Here is a 21,338-nt window from a genome sequence, read left to right as displayed (position 1 = left end):
GACTAACATAACATACTAAAAAATTTAAAAACAAGAGGCAATACAAGGAACTTACTGTTATCAATGATATGATGCCGATAGTGATAGCTTCTTGTTTTTTCAATAATGAGGAAAGATTTTTTGATGAACAGTGACAATATGTTATTCCCCCCTCATGATTTCATATACGTCCATAACCTACCTATCCACTTTGCTTTCCATTTGTAGCTCCTCCAACTCTCAGACCCTCAGCCTCTTCCCTTCCCCCTCCGCCGCTTCGCAAAAATAAAAATAAGAATACCACCTCCACAAAAAAAAAAAAATACAACAGCTTCTTTTATTAGTTTAGTGTATACAGAAACCATTTGGGACTCAACAAGGAGAAATCTGCCAATTTTTAAAAAGTATTACTACAACTAATTAGCTACAGTTGAAGTTGTACCCATGTATGTCCCCGCCTACCCAATGGAACAAAATGCAGCTGCCACCTTCCTAAAAAATGGGTCACTGATTCATTGGGGGTATCACAGAAAGCCATCAAGCCTCTTTGCCAGTGTTGTATTTCTATTGTAAAAAACCTTAAAGCTTCCCCGTTAATGTTTTTTCTAGGAACCTAAGAGCTTCATCCACTGTATGATACAGGTATATACACAACAGCTTAGTAAATGAATTTTCCTCAAAACATTAAGACTGATGTGGGATAAACAGAATGATGGGAGGGTAGCTCTCCACTGCCACATTAATTAGAGAGACCTGGAGAAGGCAGAATGCGGACCGCCTCATACTCCTGATTCATACTGGGGTCCTGCACCTAAGCATAAGTTTTACCTTTCTTATTCACAGGACTACAACCTACCAAGCAGTACGGAAAAGCAAAATTGTGGAAAACTATTTTTTAAACTATTAAACTGTCAACTGATTAAAATTACTACACTGCTATTTGAGGTCTACAAATTAGCATTAATATTTTTCTATAGAAAATAGAAATACAGAATTATTTTAATAAGGATCTCTTCATAATGGGGTAGTGGCTTTTTTTTTTTCATTTAACTTTTGTTCTAAGTTTTTCCACAATGAGCATGTATTCATGGAGGGAATAAAGAATAAGGTATTATAAGGGGAAAGGCTACTGATGGAAAGATTACACAGGTTTTTCTTAAAGGCCGAATTTATTCACAGAAAATATAGCTGGTAAATTATATGGTTTGAGAACAGCTAAAACGTATCAGAAAACACTTTCTGCAAAACAGACTTTGGGCAGGTCCATAGCCTCCGCCTGCTGGGGGGTGCTCATCAGGATGTCAATCTTTGATTCTCCAAACTAAGCAAGAAACACTCAGCTGTGTGTTACTATCAGTCACTTAGCACCTGTGAGCAGGCACCACACAGCCAGAGTGCTTAAAAGGGCCACGGTAACAGAGGACCCTCGCAGCAGGGAGAGCGGGCATTCTCAGGTGAATCTGACAGGGCTCTCTCCCTAATCAATGGGTGTCACGGGCAGCCTGGCACCTCTGTAGGTCCCTGGAGGTCAGGGAAGAGGCCCCTGTACACTGAAATGCTACTGTATAGTGATCTGGGTGCAGAAAAATTTGAATCTGTTAAGGGATCTTGTATTTTTGTCCTGCATCTGATTGTTTTTCCATCAGCCTGTCGCCATCATAACAACTGCACCCTTTAAAGAGCATGAGCAGAGAAGAGCAAAGACAAACCACACCTGGGAGAAAAAAGACAGCAGCTTTGGGGACAGCAGCCTCTATCGCCTACTGCCCAGGCACAGAACTTAAGCAAATTTAGTTAATTTCTCTGGGCCTCAGTTTCCCCATTCATAAAGCAGTGGTGGTGAAAATAATAATAGAATAATAGCAATACATAGCTCACAGGGTTGTTCTATTACACAAGAATGTACATAGGGTTATACAACGCTCCCTGACACATAGAATCTCACTGAATGCTGGTTTCCTGCCCTTTTCCCCCAGAGTTTGATTTGACCTACTACAAAAAATAGTTATCCTGTCCCAATTCCAGGGCCACTAAAGATACTGACACAGATCTTTAGTGGACCAGCCCATCCTGCTACCTGAAATCCAGCCAAGTCAATTTCCTTGACATAGGATTCAAGCCAATCTTTCCTATTTCCTCCAGCAGAGGTATCTGGCTAATGCAGCTATATTAATTTCCAAGTCAAAAGGGGGCAAGGGTTTTTTATCTTTTTTCTCTTTTGGAAACCATGCACTCTCAGCATTATACACACAAATATACATACACACCACAGCAACTTTGTCAAGACACTGAAGAAAAACAGAATGTTTTGTGATTTGCTGAGAATGATCAGCATTTTATAGCACCTAGGAAAAGAGTAGTCAGGTTAAAGAAAGAACCTTACATCCCAAAGAACTCCGTTAGGAAAGCATGTCCCCAAAAGTTGAAAAGATAGATGAGTGGCATTTTGCCCAGAGCCTTCTCAAACAGAGCCAAATAATTGAGACTACCCACCAAAGAAGGAGAGGGAGACAAGAGTATAAGAGAAGCACAAAACCCTTTAGAAAGTGGCCACACAAGATCTCCAGTATTGTTGTCAGTCGTTTGGTTTACCAGGCAGCCAGCCAAATGAGGCACTGGTTATATAGTGGCATTAACGTGAGCCTAGTCGGGGAGGAGAAAAGAAGGAAAGGGAAAGCTTTTCATGTTGCTAAAACCAAAATAAGCATTTCCAAATGCTTGACCAACAACCAACAGAGCACTGAAATGCTAAATGACTTATATGGGTACAAAAACATTTTCCCGCCATTCTTTTCCTGGTCACCACACACTGCATGCATTATGAAGTGATCACTGGAAGGCCCAAGAGCCAAGCAAAGATTGTCCCCAAATTGGTAAGGTATTCTGTATGACAGATTCCTTTAAAGGTCTTTAGATATTTAAAGGAAAACAAATTTGTCCTTTATTTGACAAATGCAATTTTCAGAGCTTAGCACAGACAACAAAGGAAAAAATGCTGTCTTCCTCGGGACGCTGAAAATTACCAAACATTCAGAACGGAAGGGAACAGACTGCTTGGGGGAGGGACAATCGTGTGGTTTCTTGCCAAAAATATAGCCATTGTTGCTATTTATCTGAACACAATATTTTGTCATTTTAATTTTCACCAACATCAGCTGGATATTTTGTAAAGACAAGCACAGTTTTCAGCAGAGCATGGACAGCATACCTAACTGCTTTTATGGAAATAGTGGTTGAAAATTAAGGAATTAAAACTTCACTTAGAAGGAAAATGGAAAACACTAATATTTTATTTCTTCAATTGAAAGCATGTAACGATGTTCCTACTATTTCACTGTCAGATCCTCGATCTTGTGGCGTTAGAACAGCAATGGTTACACTAAGAAATCTCTCCTGTCATCTCTTATTCTACAATGACAAGACTGTCTCAAGCTCATCAAGGATAAGAGAAAAGGCAGCATCGCCTTATTCCTGCTCACAGTAAATTTAACGCAGGTAAAATGACAGCAACAGAAAGAAGTACTGATACCCACTACAACACGGATGGAGCTTGAAAACATTATGCTGAGAGAATTCAGACACAAAGGACCACATATTGCATGATTTCTTTCATATACGAAATGTAGAGAATAGGCAAATCCAATCCATAAAGGCTGAAGTGCATGAGTGATTGTCAGGGGCTTTCAGGAAGAGGGGTAGGCTTTGGGAGACATGGTCAGTGTGTGCTAGTGGGTATGGGGTTTCTTTCTGGGGTGATGAAAATATTCTGAAATTGGCTGTGTTCATGGTTGCACGAGTCTGTGAATATACTAAAAACCATTTGACTGTACACTTTGAGTGAATTATAGGGTCTGTGAACTGTATCTCATTAAATCTGTCATTTTTACAAAAGTAAAATGAGATGAACACATGCTCACATTGACAAACACACAAAATGAAATGCGTCCTCACAGACATACACATGTACACATACCTCTGACCTTATTTTCAGCTGTAGGATCTCTCAGCCTCTGTATTCTAGAACTAGTGCTTCCCAAACGTGGTGTACATAAAAATCACCTCAAGAACTTATTAGAGCGCAGATTAGGATTCCTTATGTCTGGGGTGGAGCCTGAGATTCTGTGTTTACGGCAGGCTCCCAGGTTTGGCAAGGCTAAGGGGGTTTTCTGTCCTTCCCACACTATAGATGTTGTACCACATATATGGACTCCTAACATATCTGAAAGAGTATCCCAGGAAGGGCTTTCCTCCCTGTCCTACCATGCACAGTACTTCAGAGAGAGGACAAGAGACAATGCCACCATTGAACATGTGTGTGGTCTTCCCTACACACAGATGGGTCATAGGCTTGCCTTGTATGCCAGCTCTGCTCCTGCAAAAGCTCCCACCAGGCACCTCCTCCTCTGAGACAATTTCCTCACAGGTACAGCTGGAGCCAACACCAGTGGCTGTAGACTTCACAGAGTTGTGTCCAGGGTGAAATAAGATAATGCATGCAAAAGGAGTTTAAAGAACCATGAAGTATTGTATTACTTTGTGGTGTGGGAAATGTGTTGAGATAGGCAAGTTATCACTCCGATTCCCCTGATGGACACAATAGACAAGAGAAGTTGGGTAGAGTCTGGGGGCTGGCAATTCCTGCTGTCTCCTCTGTGGGTACTGAAGATAGAGGTCAAGGCAAGGCCCCTTCTCATCCTCTTCTACCAGGGTTTAGTGAAGGCATGGCCAGTTCCCAGGGAACTTTGGAAGACTTCAGCGACCAAAGGTAACTGGACATGTTCTGAGAGGCAGTAAAAGCTTGAGTCCATGTCTCAGGGATATACCAGCTTCCTACGAGAATGTCAGAATGAGACTGTAGGCTTAATAACAGGGAGCTCTGGTTAGTAGTCATGGAGTCCCAGGTATGATGTCCCAAACTCACTTCACACACATCTCACGTATACTACTGTGAACATTCAAGGTCTGATTATGCTGCAGCCAGAAGGAACTGGAGCCAGTCAAGTTCTAAATGAGCTTTCCTTTCTATTAAATTGTAGTGACCCCAGGATACGAGAAAGCTTATTTTGCTGTAGAATGTATTTTAGTTTTTATGAACAATTCCAACCAAAAGAAAAATGAAAAAAAGAAACCAAAATATATTATATGTCTATCATGAACCCATACTTATGCCATAAAAATTAACTTCAGGGGTTACTTTCATAATAATGAAAATATTCAACAAATATAGAACTTACGATCTATTTCCCTAAAAACAGCTTCAGAAACAAGTTTAGAAGATTTGTAAAAAGCTACTTGCCTATTTATTTATTACAAGACAGTCAAAATCAGATGGAGTTACTCATGTATTTCCTACAGCAAAATGGTTGTTAAACTTTATGAAATCAGATTGATAAAGCATATCTTCTAGTTGCAAGGTTATATTTATTATATAAGGTCTATACTGTGAACATCAAAAACTAATTTAAAACGTTATTTTCATTTTTCATGAAATGAAATTTGCCATAATGAGGAAGCACAGTCTTAGAGAAACAGGGGAAAAACAGTTAATTGCCAATTTAAGAAAATAACCTTTACCAAAAAGAAATGAGAGCCTTATTTAATGCTCTGGTATTATTAACATCTTCTCTCTATCCACACGGTAATTTTTTAACTGTATTAACTTTAGTGTAAAGAGCCTACAACTTAAAGAAAGAGGTAACTAATTATAATATATTCATTTGAAAAAGTGTTCCTATAACATAAGAGGACTCCTTTTGAGAAAGCGCTACCCTATTTTTATCACAGTTCTACCTGTGAGTCAGCAAGCTATTTTATAGAATACAACTTAAAACAAAACTTTAGAAAATTTACTTTAGATTGGCTTTCTTAAAAACCTTGTGTGAAATTTATACTCATCTCCCTGACCTACCACTCCCCCCTCCCCAGCCTGCCACTAAAATCCAGACATTATTCCACCATCACAATGTTTACACCCTGGCTTCCTAAAGTATGTGCTTGACCAGTCTGAAGGTTTCCCCAAAGTTCTCAGTTCCCATTTCAGGATGCTTTCAGTCTTGGTAAAGTCATCATAGTCATTCCAAACACATTAATCACTTAAACTAATCCCACAGTCAAACAAACGCTTTTATGTGTCTCTCAGCGTAAATCAAACGCCTTGAGAAGAGTAAGAGGCCTTTAACTCCCATCTTTTATTCCTCTAAAGCCCTAGCAGGTGCCTGTCAGCCAGAACACAGTGTAAACAGAATCGAAGCCCTGTGCTCACATGCAGCACTGGTCTTCAGAAAGCTCATCTGTTACCACTTCTATAAATCAAGAAATCAATTAAAAGGGTGAAAAGAAAGGAACCTATCATTTGCTGTATGCCAAACCCTTATGTGCATTTAGATACTGAACCCTTTCAAACCCTGAGGAAGCTGAATTTTGAAAAGGCAGAGCTTCCTCATAGTTGTACAGTGAGAATAAGCTGGGGCCTCATATCAAATCCACGCCTATAGAGTTAAAACTGCAGACAGGTGGGGCACCTGGGTGGCTCAGTTGGTTAAGGGTTCGACTCCTGATTTTGGCTCAGGTCATGATCTCAGGGTGTGAGATGGAGCCTGTGTCAGGTTCCATGCTGGGCGTGGAACCTGCTTAGGATTCTCTCTCCCTCTCCCTTTGCCCCTCCCCCATTAAAAAACTGCATATAGGTGATACCATAACAGAATCCGATATAGTGGTACCAGGGGTTCCACCCTAACTTACAAATAAATACTTGTGCGGTACACCTCCATCAGAAAGCACCTTTGTTAGGAGCCTGGAATGTTCAGAAACAGCGAAATGACTCAGGGAAAAGTGCTGGTGCAGCACATTGCAATAGTTCTTGCTGTGGTTTCCAAGAGTCACCCATCCACCAAGGACAGCCCAAGCAGGGATGTGCTAGGAAGCACGTGCCCTTCTCAAGGGGCAGCCTCACAGAGCTCAGCCGGAGCTCTGTAATACGATCGGTACCTTTCTTTTAGAGAACAAACCATTCTTCCCACATGCTCAATAATTCTCTCCAAAGTGCTTTCAAGTACACGTCCACGGTTGCTCATTAGAGACTCATGAACTTGATATGGCCCAAAGACCTATTTTCATGACCCACAGATGTTTTTTTAAACCTCTAATTAATTGCGCTCCTCAAGATCAGCCATGCTGGCCTCAGCTTCCCAGGGCTAGCGCTGCAGAGGCTGCCCCACCGGGAGGCTTTCCAGCTCACCGCTGCCCCCGTGCAGGCTCCGCTCCTCCCCGCCTGCCTTCCGCAGGCATTTGATTTGCCACCTTCCTACCTGTCAGACTTTTATAGGTAAAGTCCATGACCCAAAAAGAGTGCTCAATGGATCTGCTGAAACACAAGCCTGAACATCTTTGCTCCTCCTCTTCGGTCTCAACCCTCCCTCACAAAATCCCAGAAAAATTTCATCTAAACTACTTGATGCTCAGGCTGGACAGCGTGGGTTCAAATCCTAATTCTTCCTCTTAGAAACGGTGATCTTGAGGAAGCTATGACATCTCTGCACTTCCACTGGCGTGTCGATAAATGGGAATGCCACTCCTAACACCACTGGACTACGGAGATGACTGCTCGTGAAGTGCTCAGTAATGCTGCCCACTCAGGGCAGGGACGGTGCCTTCACCAGCTCCGTACCCACCTCAGCCCCAACAGGGTGATGCAGAAGCAGCCGAAGCTGGGATCTGTTTACTGTGTGGGTACGGATAGTGGAGAAACAGAACATCTTCCTGTGTCAGTGGGTCTCTTAGATCTCCATCCACCAAAAAGAGCTGCTTTACTAAAAATTTGTTATTTTTTACATTATTGTGAATTAAGAGCAAGGCGGCTGCCTCCACAGGAATTTTACGTGTCTTACATATACTAGCGCTAAAAAGGTTTGGTTAAATTGTATTTCCGCTTGTGTGTTACTGAAAACAATTCATGTTTTTACCAACCTCCTTTCAATCTCAATTCCAGATGACAACTCCTTTGCTTGGAACCTGGAATAATTTTCTCTGCTTTCTTGAAACGTCTATGTCAGGAGAGATAGTGAAGAATCACGAAAGCATGTAAACCTCTCAAACTTCAGGGCTCTGTTCCTGACAATGCTTTCCTAGGGAATGTCAAAGCAGCTTAAAATATCACTGTGTTTCATCCGTCAACAGACTGTCTCTTCACTTGAGAAAGTATGACTCAAAATGAAAATACTTGTTGCTTCCAACCTATCTGGGTGGGGGAGAGTCAAACCTGTTTATCAAAGTTCCTTTAACAAGTTTCTATAATAAAGTTTGACCATGAAGAGGGCTGCTTTCAAATTCCAAATTCAAAAAATATATATTTCTAAATATCTAACTTCCTCAGTTGTTTACATACAAGTGCAAGTCAGCCTGGCAAACACGAGGTTCCATTTTAAATTCAACAGATGAGCTAAAGGGAAAGAAAAATCCTTAATTTCTTCAGGGTAAAAAAGCATTTCGTATCCTCAATATATCCAGCTCTGAGCACAACTATTTGGGGCAGAAAATTTTTCAATATAACATTAAATGAACTGTGTTTAGCCCATGACTCCGCATGATCAGTTGGCCATGAGACCAAGTTGCACAAACTTATTTTTTATGTAATCTCAACAGAGGCCATTCTGCTGTGGATTGCTGCAAACCCAATCACAACAGGCAAACTGTCAGAGCCTCCTGGAAGTTTTAGCCATTCCAATTCTGAAGAAACAAGTCCAAGAGCCAATTGCCCATTCCTTAATATGATGTAAATATACGGACTATGAGTAGGGAGCCTATACAAAAAGTACTTTTGGAAAAGGCCTTAATAGGACGTATCTGACTTAACGGTTCAGCTAAACGTGTCCTTGTTTTAAAGCAGCACAGTAAAATAGAAAACAGCCCTTCGCCTGGACGCACACGTCCTCTCCCTCCATAGCAGCCCCTAGCAGAGGGCGAGGACGAGAGGGCACCGGCCGGTGAGCATGCGCCTCGGGGAGCTCCGGGTTGGTGGGGCTGCTCCCACCTCTCACGGGAACTCACGGGAACTCACGGGAACTCACGGGAACTCACGGGAAAGCCTCGGCGGCTCACGGTCTGTCTCTAAAACGCCATTTCACTGCCTGAAAGCAGCGGCCTAGAGAAGTGACACTGTTCAAGACACACCCAGAATGTCACAATTTTAGTTACGTGCGGTGGTAGTTATCAGCATCCCAGGACACGGAACACCGAACACTAAGCCCCTCCCTTCACCCCCCTCGTGGAGGAAAAGGGAAACACCAGAGAGAAAATGTGAGTGGCACAGGCTCTGGGAGAGTACTGAGCTTTCGCTTCACCAAAGACACGGATTAAATCTGAGAATAAACGTTCTCAACTGATTTTAGCTTTTTGTCTCCTGGCTCAGGCCTCTCCGGACGGCTAACAAGAAGAAACCCAACTGGTACAGGGACGGGCCTTTAAAACAAGAAGACTAGCATAGCTCACACCCATCGAAGGGGGAGTGGATGCCATTTAAGCAAAGGGTGGGCTACTGGTACTCAGCTCAGGCTGCATGCTGGTGTCACTTGGGAAGCTTCTCCTTCAACTGGTCTGAAGAGGCGTGGGCTCTGGATTTTTTTAAAGCTCACCCAAGAGATGCTAACTCAGCAGAGAGGGTTGAGAACCACTGGATCAGACTAGTTGAAAAAAGAATAAGCCATTAGTGAAAGTGATCATGGAGTCAGGTGCAGAAGTTTAGGGCAGACAAAATTATTTGTTGACTCTGACGAAACTCCGAGTCCACTTAGTGCCTGGGCCTGATATGGGTGGGTGTGCACAGACCCAGACAGAAGCCGTGTCCTCTGCCCCTTCTGGCACCAGTTTCCAAGTTGTACTGGATTCACCCAGTTTGAATGTCTGCAAGACTGAGAGGTCCTTTAGGGAAGTCATGGACTATGACAGATATCATGCTGTGCATTTTTTGATATGCAGTCTGTCATATATACTTCACTTACATGTGAACACGTGTCTACTGAACACAAACACACACACGTTTAATAATACCTGCTGTGACTGCAACACTGGCTCTCGTCCTCCTCGCCCAGGAACTGCCTGGCCTGAGAAAATCATCTCTCCCCAGTTCTCTTCCAGTTCCCGGGAGCTGGGACTGTACACTGACTGCAGAGTGCCAAATGCCCCAGGGCAAGGCCGCTTAATTCCCTTTATTCTCCAGCCCCTTACCCCCTGCTAGGCACACAGGTGCTCAATACTCATTTGTTAAAGGAATTCTCCTTGAGCACAAATGACCTCCCTCCTAATCTCAAATTTGGATGAAGTCTTCCCCCACAAGCTGGTAAAGCTGAGCAAGTAAAAAAATAGCTAACAAGACATGAGTCAGTATTGAGGGAACGTTCTTCATCCAGGGTCAGAAACACAAGTAACTTGCACAATAACACGGATACCTCCATCCATGCTTTAAACTCAGCCAAACTCCAGCTGCAGGATGACAACTTCTGGGGACAACTGACCCGAAGGAGTCAGATGATCTTTCCTCAAGAGGCCCTGGAAAGCAGACCCAAGAGAACACACCTGCACCCTCGGCCAGAGATCAGAGCTTAGCACGGCCGCTCTCAGCACGCCCTCGAAGACCGTGACTTGGTAGAGGCCAGGCCTCCCGCCTGCAGCGACCTGCCCTAAGCGTGAAGACTGACGAGCTTACTAGCACTGACCAAGCGTGCAGTCAGGCATTTCAGTCCCTCCCTTCACAATCACCGCAGCAAGACGAGCATTTCACCCACCCGATTTCACACTGGTTGACACAGGCAAACTAAGCAGTTTGGTTAAGGGGAGAGAGCCAACAGGTGGTTACCACTGAGCCTCACTCCCAAGGCCTCTGTCCCCACCTCCTTGCAGCAGAAGCCGGCAATAGCAACAACAAAACAACACAGTAATAACAAAACATTAGTGATGATAAATGGCTAATACTCCTCTGTTACTTATTCTTCCACAAGAACACTAAGGTAAGTACCTAATATGGGTCAACTCAATTAATTCGCATAAAAACCTCATGGAGTACTGGTATGATTTCCATTTTATAGATTCAGAAACAGGACTGGAGAATTTAACCACCTGTGAATTTGGGTACAAGAGCAGAACCCAGGCAGTATGCCCTACATCCCACCTCTTACTATTCTCTATCCTGCCTCCCCAAAAAACACCATAATGAGAAAGATCTGAACACACTTCGCAGGAGATTTAAGGTGGAGTGTTCTTGACAGCACATTAGCTTTTAGAATAACTGTAGGATTTCTTTTAATCACCCTGAGGTTAGTTCAAACAAACAAAAAGACAAATGATTCAGTAATAGAAGTCATTTGTTATTCTTACAAGAAATTGTTTCATTCTGGTTCACATGGTTCTTACCTGTCCCCATTCCATTTCCAAAAAAAAAAAAAGGAAGAATAAAGAGGCAAATATGACAATCGTGTTGTCACCATCACTTCTAATCCTTTCACAAATCAATAATATTTGCTTTTTACACTAGATCTATATGGGACCAGTCACTCCCTACACAAGGGGTCAAGTCGCACGTGGAAGGCAAGATTCACCTTTCTGACAGTCACCAGACCTGCCAATCTCCTGCAGGCAAGGGTAAAAGAGCACCGTGCCTCAAGAGCAGAATATACTGCAAAACACTTGGAAAGAGAAAAGCTAAAGTCACAAAAAATGTTTTGGCTAAAATGTACCAAATCAGAGATAGTTTTCTATGTTTCATCATAATCTAGCCAATAAAATTAACTGACTTCAACGGTGACCTACCACAGACTCCTCAGGTAAAACAGAAGAGTTCAGACAATAACAATCAGACTGACACACCACTGCTTGGGTTTTGATGGAAATAAGCTACAGAAAAGAAATGTCCCTGCATGTGATGCAGCGTCTTGGAGGAGACAGGACCACAGAGATACAGGAACGTTTCTAAAGGACCTTGTGGGCTGAAGTAGGATATAAGAAGCCAAGCCTCAAGGCAGAAGAGCAGCAGGACAGACCCAGTTTGTTCAGACAGTGCACGGAGAACAAATTCAAAGGTTATTGCAAGCAACTTTGCGAAAATATCGGGAACCCAAAGCACCATTCCAAGTCATGATCCCATGAGTTCAGATCATTTCTGTCTCTCACAAGCCTGATCCTGAGGAAGGGTGCTGGGGTGCCAAGACCATCCTGCCTTGAGTCCTGAGGAGAATGTCAAGGATGTCTGATTGTCATTCTCCAGTCTCCTCTTTTATGTCATACCGTCTGATAACAGAGCTCTTCATTTTCAACACTTTATATAAAGAACGCCAATTTGGTTTTCAAAAGGTTGGGAGAGAGTCCTGGAAGGAAAAACTGGGTTTCATCAAGTTAAACCAGAAGGCCTTCTGCAGGGCACTTAAAATGGTAAGGTCTCAGCTTCCCTCGCATGAAATGACCTGCAAGATCTCCAGCCCAAAAACGACAATTCATGATTCCCAAGCTTGACCGGTTTCTTTTGTAACCGCTAGAAAGGAATTAATTGTAACTGTTTGACAGAATCAAATCCACCCTGCAGTGAGACTCTCTCCCCCAGTGGCCATATCCCAACTGCTCAGGGGAGGACTCAACAAGTCATCAAATAAACTGTACCACTCAAACTGATCTAAAAAAAATTACTTCTGGCTCTGCTTAAGCATTCAAGAGGGCCTGAAAATTGATAATGTCAATTAGCCACTCACTGGCTTCCTCCTTTATCTATAGCAATTAAAAAATTTTTAATTACTGTCATGGTTTATTTTTATATATAACTTCACCTTTTCTGAAGCTTATGTGGAATGAAGATTTGATTTCCAGAGAATAACAACTAAAAAAAAGATGTTTTAGAAGGAATAAAAGGAAATACTATCTATACAGTCATTAGACAAAATAACTACACTTCCATGAACCTAGAGAACCAAATACACACACACAGTTAAAACCAGCATTTCATCCTTTAAAGAAAAGCATGAACAAAGAGGGAAATATGAACCATTAATTATACTTGACCATTTCATAAAAAAGCAGCAAGCTGCTTCTAAGTCTAAAAATATCCTCCGAACATTAAGCCCTGCGTTTAATTTTTCCACCTTTCACTCATTTTGCTAAATGTCCCTTGCTAACAGATTGGTTCAGATTAAAGAATATGGTGTCACATGAGCTTCAACAACCAACAGGAGACAAACCTGTGCACACCCATCCCCAACCCCACCTGGGCCTGGTGCTCTCCGCTGAAGACGCCAGGGGGTGCAATAAAGATGGAGAAACAACATGCATGCAAACAAACGAAATAAACACAATTTATAGGAACATGCTATCTACTGCCACTCTAACAACTGTTAAAATCACCATATCCTAAACCCTGACCCTTAAAATTCACGTGGCCTTTTTTACCTACATAGACAATTTATCCCTTTCTTCCCTCTGCCTTCCAACAATCCCTCATCTAGGACAATATATAGAGTTTTTTTTTAAATCCCAAATGTGTCCCCACACTGGGAAATATCATGAAACCTATCTTTAAATTCCATTCTCCACAAAATCCAAAATAGTGGTACATACTCACTGAACCAGATAGAGTGTTGACTATCAAATGCTGCTTGTAGTTGCAAAATCAGCATACTCCTAGTAACTAAAAATAGATCCCTTACAGTTGGACAGAAATAGCATTCTACAGATATATCATTAGCAAAATTATGCAGCTAGATTATCCCTGTCTACAGTGTGTGTAGGGCTGCTACATTATTAATACTTTATTAAACTGTTCTCTGAAAATGTGACTGAGAAAAGATCAGAATCTGAACCAGCTGTATTGTTTAGTATTATCTCCCAGGGAAGAGGGAGAGAGAGAGGGAGAGAAAAGGGAGACAGAATAAGGAGAGAGCCTAAGTCGGGAGGTTATTTGAAATTCTCCCTTCGACATTATACTATCTCTGACGTGGATGTTTTGTTTTGTTTTTCGCTCCTTTGTCTCACTCTACCTTGTAAGGTTAAAGAACATAGGCCATTTAATTAAAAACAGAAGACTTTAAGAACAGTGATGCTTAAAAGGCTGTGTTTCTATTAAACATTGATCCAGTTCATCCAGGAAGGCTTTGTGCTGTAGAATAAACTCCAGTATTCATGCAATTTTAATGAAAATGCTTCTGAACCCCATTTCCTTCTTTGTGTTTGACCTTCTGTTCAGTACCCTGAATATCTCAAACATCTCTAACACCATCACTAGGAAAGCCAAATATGGGAATAGCATTTCCAGAAGCCAAAAATAAGTGTTACAAGAATTTACAAACTTATAAAGGAATATGAAAATGTCTTACTTTTTTATTTCATAAGCTAGAAAATGGTTCAGATCAGAAAAAAATTAAAAGATACACAATCTTAGATACTTATTCTCATTTCCTGAATAGTGTTATTATTTGTATTTTTTTAAAGAAACAAAACCCACAAAATTTAAGAAAAAGAAAACTTTCAAAAGCCCACATCTAGAGATAATTAATAACATTGCGAACCTTGTACTAAACGTCCATCCAGCCACATGTTCAGACACAGGTCGTGCCCACAATTTTACAGATAGGTTCATGCTACACACACCCCTGTGAGTGTATCAAGGCAAGGTGTCCGTGTGAACAGATGCAGATTACGTCATTTTTAATGGCCACATAGAGCTCCACTATGTGACTGTACCAATATTTCACCACCATTAACACAGTGATGAATTCTGAATCTCTGTCTTTGCACAGGTCTCCAATTTTCCTACTTGTGATAAATTCCAAGAAGGGCCTTAATCAAAGGGAATCGATATCTTGACAGACATTGCTTAAACGGCTTCCAGAACAAAGACCCTGCAGGGCAGGACAGTAATTCCTCCCACACCCTTGCCAAAGTTGGGTTTGGTCTATATTATTTTATACTTCACACTGCATATCTTAATCCCATTGGGCATTTCAATCATGTTTAGAACGCTTTTGCTACTCAGAGGGTCTTCATTTTTGTGTAGCAAGAATCACCCCACTTTATTCTACAGTCTGTGTACTTATCATGCTCCAAAAGTGTTTCTCTGCTTCAAGAGAACTCATATTTTCCTTTTACTACTTTCCATTCGTTTACCTTCGTACATTTCCAACCACCTAAAATTTCAGTGCAAAGTATGATAAAAGGATCCTATTTATTTTCCAAATGGATAGATAACTATCCAAACATTACCTATGAATAATCCCTTCTTTTCACCACTGATTTGAAATGCTGTCTTTACTATACACCAAATTACCACAACATACCTGTACCAGTTATTACTAGATCTTCTATCCTGTTCTATTGACTGAATAAATGAATTATTAAGGGATGGATTTAAAATCTACTCCAGCATTCTAAGGACAGACTGCCACTGTCAAATTCTGCCTCCACCATTAACTAATGGCTGTTGTTACCTTGGATAAGCGCTTAACCTCTCAATGCCTTAGTTTCCTCATCGGTAAAAGGGGTGTAACAGTACCTACACCATACGATTTTTTATGGGGTTAAGCTAAATGATAAGCACCATATACATGTTACTTATCCTTATCATCATCCCCAAAAGTAAGCAAAGAGAAACTTGATCTCTGCCTTCAGGAATTTAGAGATCAGCGAAGGACAGAGACATCTAATCAAATGGCCACATAAGAAATGTACAACAACAAACCACGGAAAATGGATTAAGGGGAACCTCATCCAATCTAGCAGACCAGAGAAGGGCTTCCAAGAAGTAACATCCGAATCAAAGGCTACAGGAGGAGGGGGAGTGAACCGGCCCCAAGGCACTAGGGGAGTGGGCATACAATCCTGCCACAGGGCCCTGACCACAGAAGCCCACGTCTGCCTCTTTTGAGCATGTTCCTGCATGCCGCACCCTTTGCTGACAACTTCACAAAGCATCGGTTTCTTCCTACCCTCAACGTCTCAGTTTAAATTCACATCCTCAGAGAGACACTCCATGACCACCCACTTCTAAAACGCCAGACAGAAAAAGAGGTAAGGATAGAAATCATGTCACACCATCTTATTTGTTCGACAGAAACTATTCAAGCTGAAGATGTCCCAAGATCCTAGCTTCAGTGAAACCCGGGAAGGACCTCTTTATCCTCAAGACTCTCCTCTATGAATTAAAATATGCAAGTTTCTGTAAAGCCATCAAATGCTCCTTTTTGTGTGCAAATAACAGTGCTTTCTCACATGTGGAATGATCTCTGCTGCTGAGAGCTTCCAAGGTTGTACCTAATAAACAACCCTTGACCTTTCTACATGCTGAAGATGTGGTCTCTCTCCACAGCACAATGTCAGAGAAGACCCTATTATTTCTATGTTGCTCTTGTGACAATGTCTCACTACCTATTTTCATGATTACTGGTCCATCTTCTGAACTACACTGCCAGTTCCATGAGGGCAGGGAATGAGCCTTTTATTCCCCTCTCTACATTCAGAACTTAGCACAGAGCCTGGCAGGTAATCGATGTAATGCCTACTGTTTATAAGACAGATGGATGCCCAGAGCACAGTCTGAGGGGAAAACTGGCACTGAATCAGGGTGGGGAGGCCAGGGTCAGATCAGGCCGGCCCTTGCAGCTCACTGTGCAGGACGCTGGTCTTTGCACCCAGAAGCCACTGAAAATTTTCAATACACCGAAGCAGCAAGAACATATTCGGGTTTTGAAAAGATCATTCTATCTAAAATATGATCAGAGAGGAGGCAGGAGGGAATGCTGGGAGACACAGATGGTCAGAGGTTAGACTAGGGTGGGTGGTGGTGATGGTGAGACAGAGACCGAGGAATTCCCACAGCATTCCAAAAACTGATGTAACAAGTGCCAGTATTTCACAGGGATCGATTTGGCCTCAGAAAATTCTACATGACTAATAACCTCAATATAAAATATGAGACTGTACCGAGTAGACATAAGTCGTTGTAATCAGGGAACCTAGGAAGTCAAACTGAGAATGTAAACTGGAATAAAGTCTATTCCCCACAGAGGAGCCCCAGTTCTGAGCAATTTCAGTCATCCACGGGACAGTAATTAACAACAGTGTAATTAACAACAGTGAAAAAAAAGATCCCATGTATTAGATACAACAACTATATAATAAACATTACAAGGCACAGTGGCTAAAGGCCTTTGCACTGACCTATCTGTAACTCAGTAACATCTCTTAATTACTCTTCAATAAGTAAGTAGTAATATATCGTAAAGCTTTTTTCCCCACAACGTTACCCAAAAGCAACCTCTGAATACTTACTCCTCAGTCCTCATAACATTCCTGAACAATCTACTATTGTATATTTCAAAGTTCTTTCTAGTGTGAGAAGGGAATGAGTTTCTCTATTTGTAAATGGCGTTTTAGGCAGGAGTAGGCCGTCTATAGCCATTGCTTCTTGCAGTATTTGGGAAATGACATCCAACCTCCCTACGATGTCCTCGCACTGCCTCTCTCGCTTCTTACCCTCACAGCTGCCACCAGCACATTTGGCACTTCTAACGGTGGCTTAGGCACAGAAAGCCTTGTGATAATTACCATCATTGATGCAGAACCATCATGCAAGCTCCTAAGCCCCCATTTTCCCATATGCTAAGTGGTCCAGTATCGCTATGCCTTCTCCCTAGACAGATGTTAGAGTAGTATAATAAGCATGCGCACACTATAAAGTGCGGTGGTGTCACTCCACATTCAGCAACAAAGAGGGAAAAGTTAGTGTGAGTTTCCAGTCTGAGATGAAAGTTAGTGAAGCAATTATCTAAGTAGTTACTACTTAGAGTCAAATCATTACTTTCCCAAAGTGAATACACAGATGGCCAACAGAGATACGTGAAAAGATGGTTCAACATCATTAATTATGAGGGAAATGCAAATCAAAACCTGATGAGAGATCACCTCACAACTGTTAAAGTGGCTATTATCAAATAAGGCAAGAAATAAATGCTGGCCAGGATGTGGAGAAAGGGGAACCCTCATGCACTGTTGGTGGGAAGGCAAACCGCTGCGGCCGCTGTGGAAAACGGTATGGAGGTTCCTCAAAAAGTTAAAAATAGAACTTACCCTATGGTCCAGCAATTGCACTTTTGGGTATTTATATGAAGAAAATGAAAACACTAACTCAAAAAGGTGTATGTACCCCCACGTTCATCACAGCATTATTTATAATAGTCAAGATACAGGGGCGCCTGGGTGGCACAGCGGTTAAGCGTCTGCCTTCGGCTCAGGGCGTGATCCCGGCGTTCTGGGATCGAGCCCCACATCAGGCTCCTCCGCTAGGAGCCTGTTTCTTCCTCTCCCACTGCCCCTGCTTGTGTTCCCTCTCTCGCTGGCTGTCTCTATCTCTGTCGAATAAATAAATAAATCTTTATTAAAAAAAAAAAAGATACAGAAACAAGCTAAGTTTCCATCAACAGATAAAGAAAATGTGGCATACGTACACACGTGCACATGCACACACACACACACACCAGAATATTACTCAGCCATAAAAAAGACCGAAATTTTGCCATTTGCAACAACATGGACAGACTCTGAGGGCATTGTGCTAAATGAAGTAAGTCAGACACAGGAAGACAAATACCATATGATTCACTTACATACGGAATCTGGAACAAAACCAAAAAACCAAGCTCACTGATAACAGAATAGACAGGTAGTTGTCAGAAGTGGGAGGTGAGCAAAACAGGTAAAGGGAGTCAAAAGGTACAAACTTCCAGTTATAAAATAAATAGGTCATGGAAATGTAATATACAGCATTAATATAGTATTTTTATATTAATACAATATTAATATACTATAGCTAATTTTTAAAGAGTTAAATCATAACGATCTAATTATCTGACATAATGAATAAAGAACTTTTATTTGGCAAGAGAAATTATCCAAAAGACCTTAACACTTCTTTCAAAATAGAAATAGTGCTGTAGAGAAACCTACATCAAAATCAAACTTCAAGAACTTTTAAAGGGGAACTATTATTTATTTGACGTACAAGTCATTCAGAATGAACCTTTTATTAATTTTTTGTTGAAGATGCACTAAGGGGGAAGAGAAAGGAAGAAAGTAGTGGGGGGACAGGCAGGAGAATGTACTAATCGATTACGTTTGGGAAACTACATAACCATACGCTGCTTCAAGAATTTTGAACATTTGATGATGATCAGACTCTGGAAAGTTCTGAAGCACAGAAACATGCTTACGTTTGTCTGATCCAGTATTTCTCAAACTTACATGGGCTTGGTATGAGTCTCTCCCCTGCTTTCTACCTAACAATAGAATATTTAACAGAAGACTCTGGATAGCTGTCTCTAAAGCTAAGGAGTTGTCAGGGCTTATTTTTAAGTAATGTGTGTGGCCCTCCTCAAATCTAATTCAGAGCTTCCAGTGGTGGGAACCCCGTGAGATGCACAGTCAGATTTGAGAACCACTTCCGTGGTTTTCAACCACGTGCAGAGATGCTAGGCTGGGGTCAGAATCACAACCAAAGGGAGCAGGAGGCCAAGGCGGAGCATCTTCAAAATGATGATATGAGCAAAAGTGAAGCCATGTAATCCCCAGAAGTAGAGGTGCACACCCTTTTCCAGCCCATGGTTTCTCTATAAATCAGGACTTCATAGTTTCAACAGTCCACTCAGGAACCAGAGGACACTAACGCACTGATACAAATAAGAATCTGTCTTGGGGGTACCTGGGTGGCTCAGTCGGTTAAGTGCCTGATTCTTGATCCCAGCTCTGCCTTGATCTCAAGGTCATGAGTTCAAGCCCTGTGTTGGGCTCCACTCTAGGCATGGAGCCCACCTTAAAAAAAGAATCTATCTTGCATTAAGAGAGTTTTTAAATCAAAATAATTTCTTGACTAGCTTATTAAACCTATCTTAATAAGCTGCACTTAAAAACTTATAAATCAGACACACACCTCACCTTCCACTAGTAATGCCCAACTATGAGACAAGTTTCCTGCAAAACTCTTCCACTCTTAAGAGAGGCACCTAAGGGGGACACAGTACAGAATGTATAGGTAACATAGTTCCATTATGTTACATCGACCTTAACTCAAAAATCACTCTTGTATGGTGGTACTTTTAAAAGCTGAAATCGATAAAAACTTAAGAGGACCAAAACCTGAAGTTTTGCAGAAGATAAAAGCATCAGCTTAACATAGGCTTCCGTCAGATTACTAGGCAAGAAAACTAAGTTCTTGAGACAGTCTTCGCCTCCGTTTCTCAACTTACAAGCTAGTGTTGGCTCCAGAAGTTTGCAGAGATTCTGCAGAGACTGGAAAAACAAGCTTTACTCCAGAAATGACTTCACAGCCTATTTGTCTCAGCGCTTGAAGCACTTTTCGTTGAAGCCATTAAAGAGTGCCAGGCCCCAGAGAAAGCCAAACCATCCATAAAGGCACACTTGTGTCCAACCAGCAGCCACCCTCGGTGCTCCCGCTGATCTTGCCAGATGTGTCCTCTCTGGGAGGAAGCTGAAAGTGACTTGCCCATCTCATTACTGAGACTGTGTTTCATGGTCATGGTCATTCCATTCTGTTCTATTTTGTTCAGGGTGGAAAGAAGGAGGTATCATTTTTCCATTCATGGCTTCCTAAACTTCATATTTTCTGTCCTCAAAAAAGAAGCCCACCAAAGGCTATTAACAGAATTCTGCGCTCAAGTTCAAAGAGTATCACGCGGGACGCCTCCTGTCCTCTTAGGGTGTCTCCACCTCACCTCATGCTTCTTTGCTGGCATGGCATTGTCTACAGGCCTTTTTCCAAGAAGCTAAGAACTGACCAGAGCCTCCTGGTATATAAGGACTGGAGAACGAGAATGAACATCTTGCACCAAATTACTGAGAATATCTTGCAGAAATACTCTCCTATACTATACATGTCCTAGCTGCCCTTCTTCCTTTATGCAAAATACAAAACCATGACACACTCCTTCCTAAGGATAAGACTAGGGATCTGGGTGGGGAGGGGGGTATCTTTATTTAAAGGAAATACCAGCAAAAGTCACTAGCAACATTCTTATTTATGAGGTTCCTACACTTCTTAGAGAAATAAGAAATGCAGCCATGCATTCAGAAGAAACCCAGGCAGCACAATTTAATTCAGGGCTCTTTGGAGAGTGAGGCAGGCATTTTACTACTCTTAAACCAAATGCCTAATGGAGTAAACACATGTTGGCTTATAGCTTCAGAACTTGGCTGGAAACGGGGCTTATTCCCAATTTCACTGATTTCTTAAAGATTCTTCTATTCCATGTTTTCCTTTTAACCTGAAGAAGTGGGGATGAGAATAAGCAGTAAAGATGATAGGGTAGAAAGAAAATTTAGTG

The sequence above is a fragment of the Ursus maritimus genome, unplaced genomic scaffold (genome assembly GCF_017311325.1).
Source record: "Ursus maritimus isolate PB19 unplaced genomic scaffold, ASM1731132v1 scaffold_17, whole genome shotgun sequence".
NCBI lineage: Eukaryota > Metazoa > Chordata > Mammalia > Carnivora > Ursidae > Ursus > Ursus maritimus.
The sequence above is the reverse complement of the archived record's forward strand: the minus strand, read 5'-3'. Positions refer to the sequence as shown.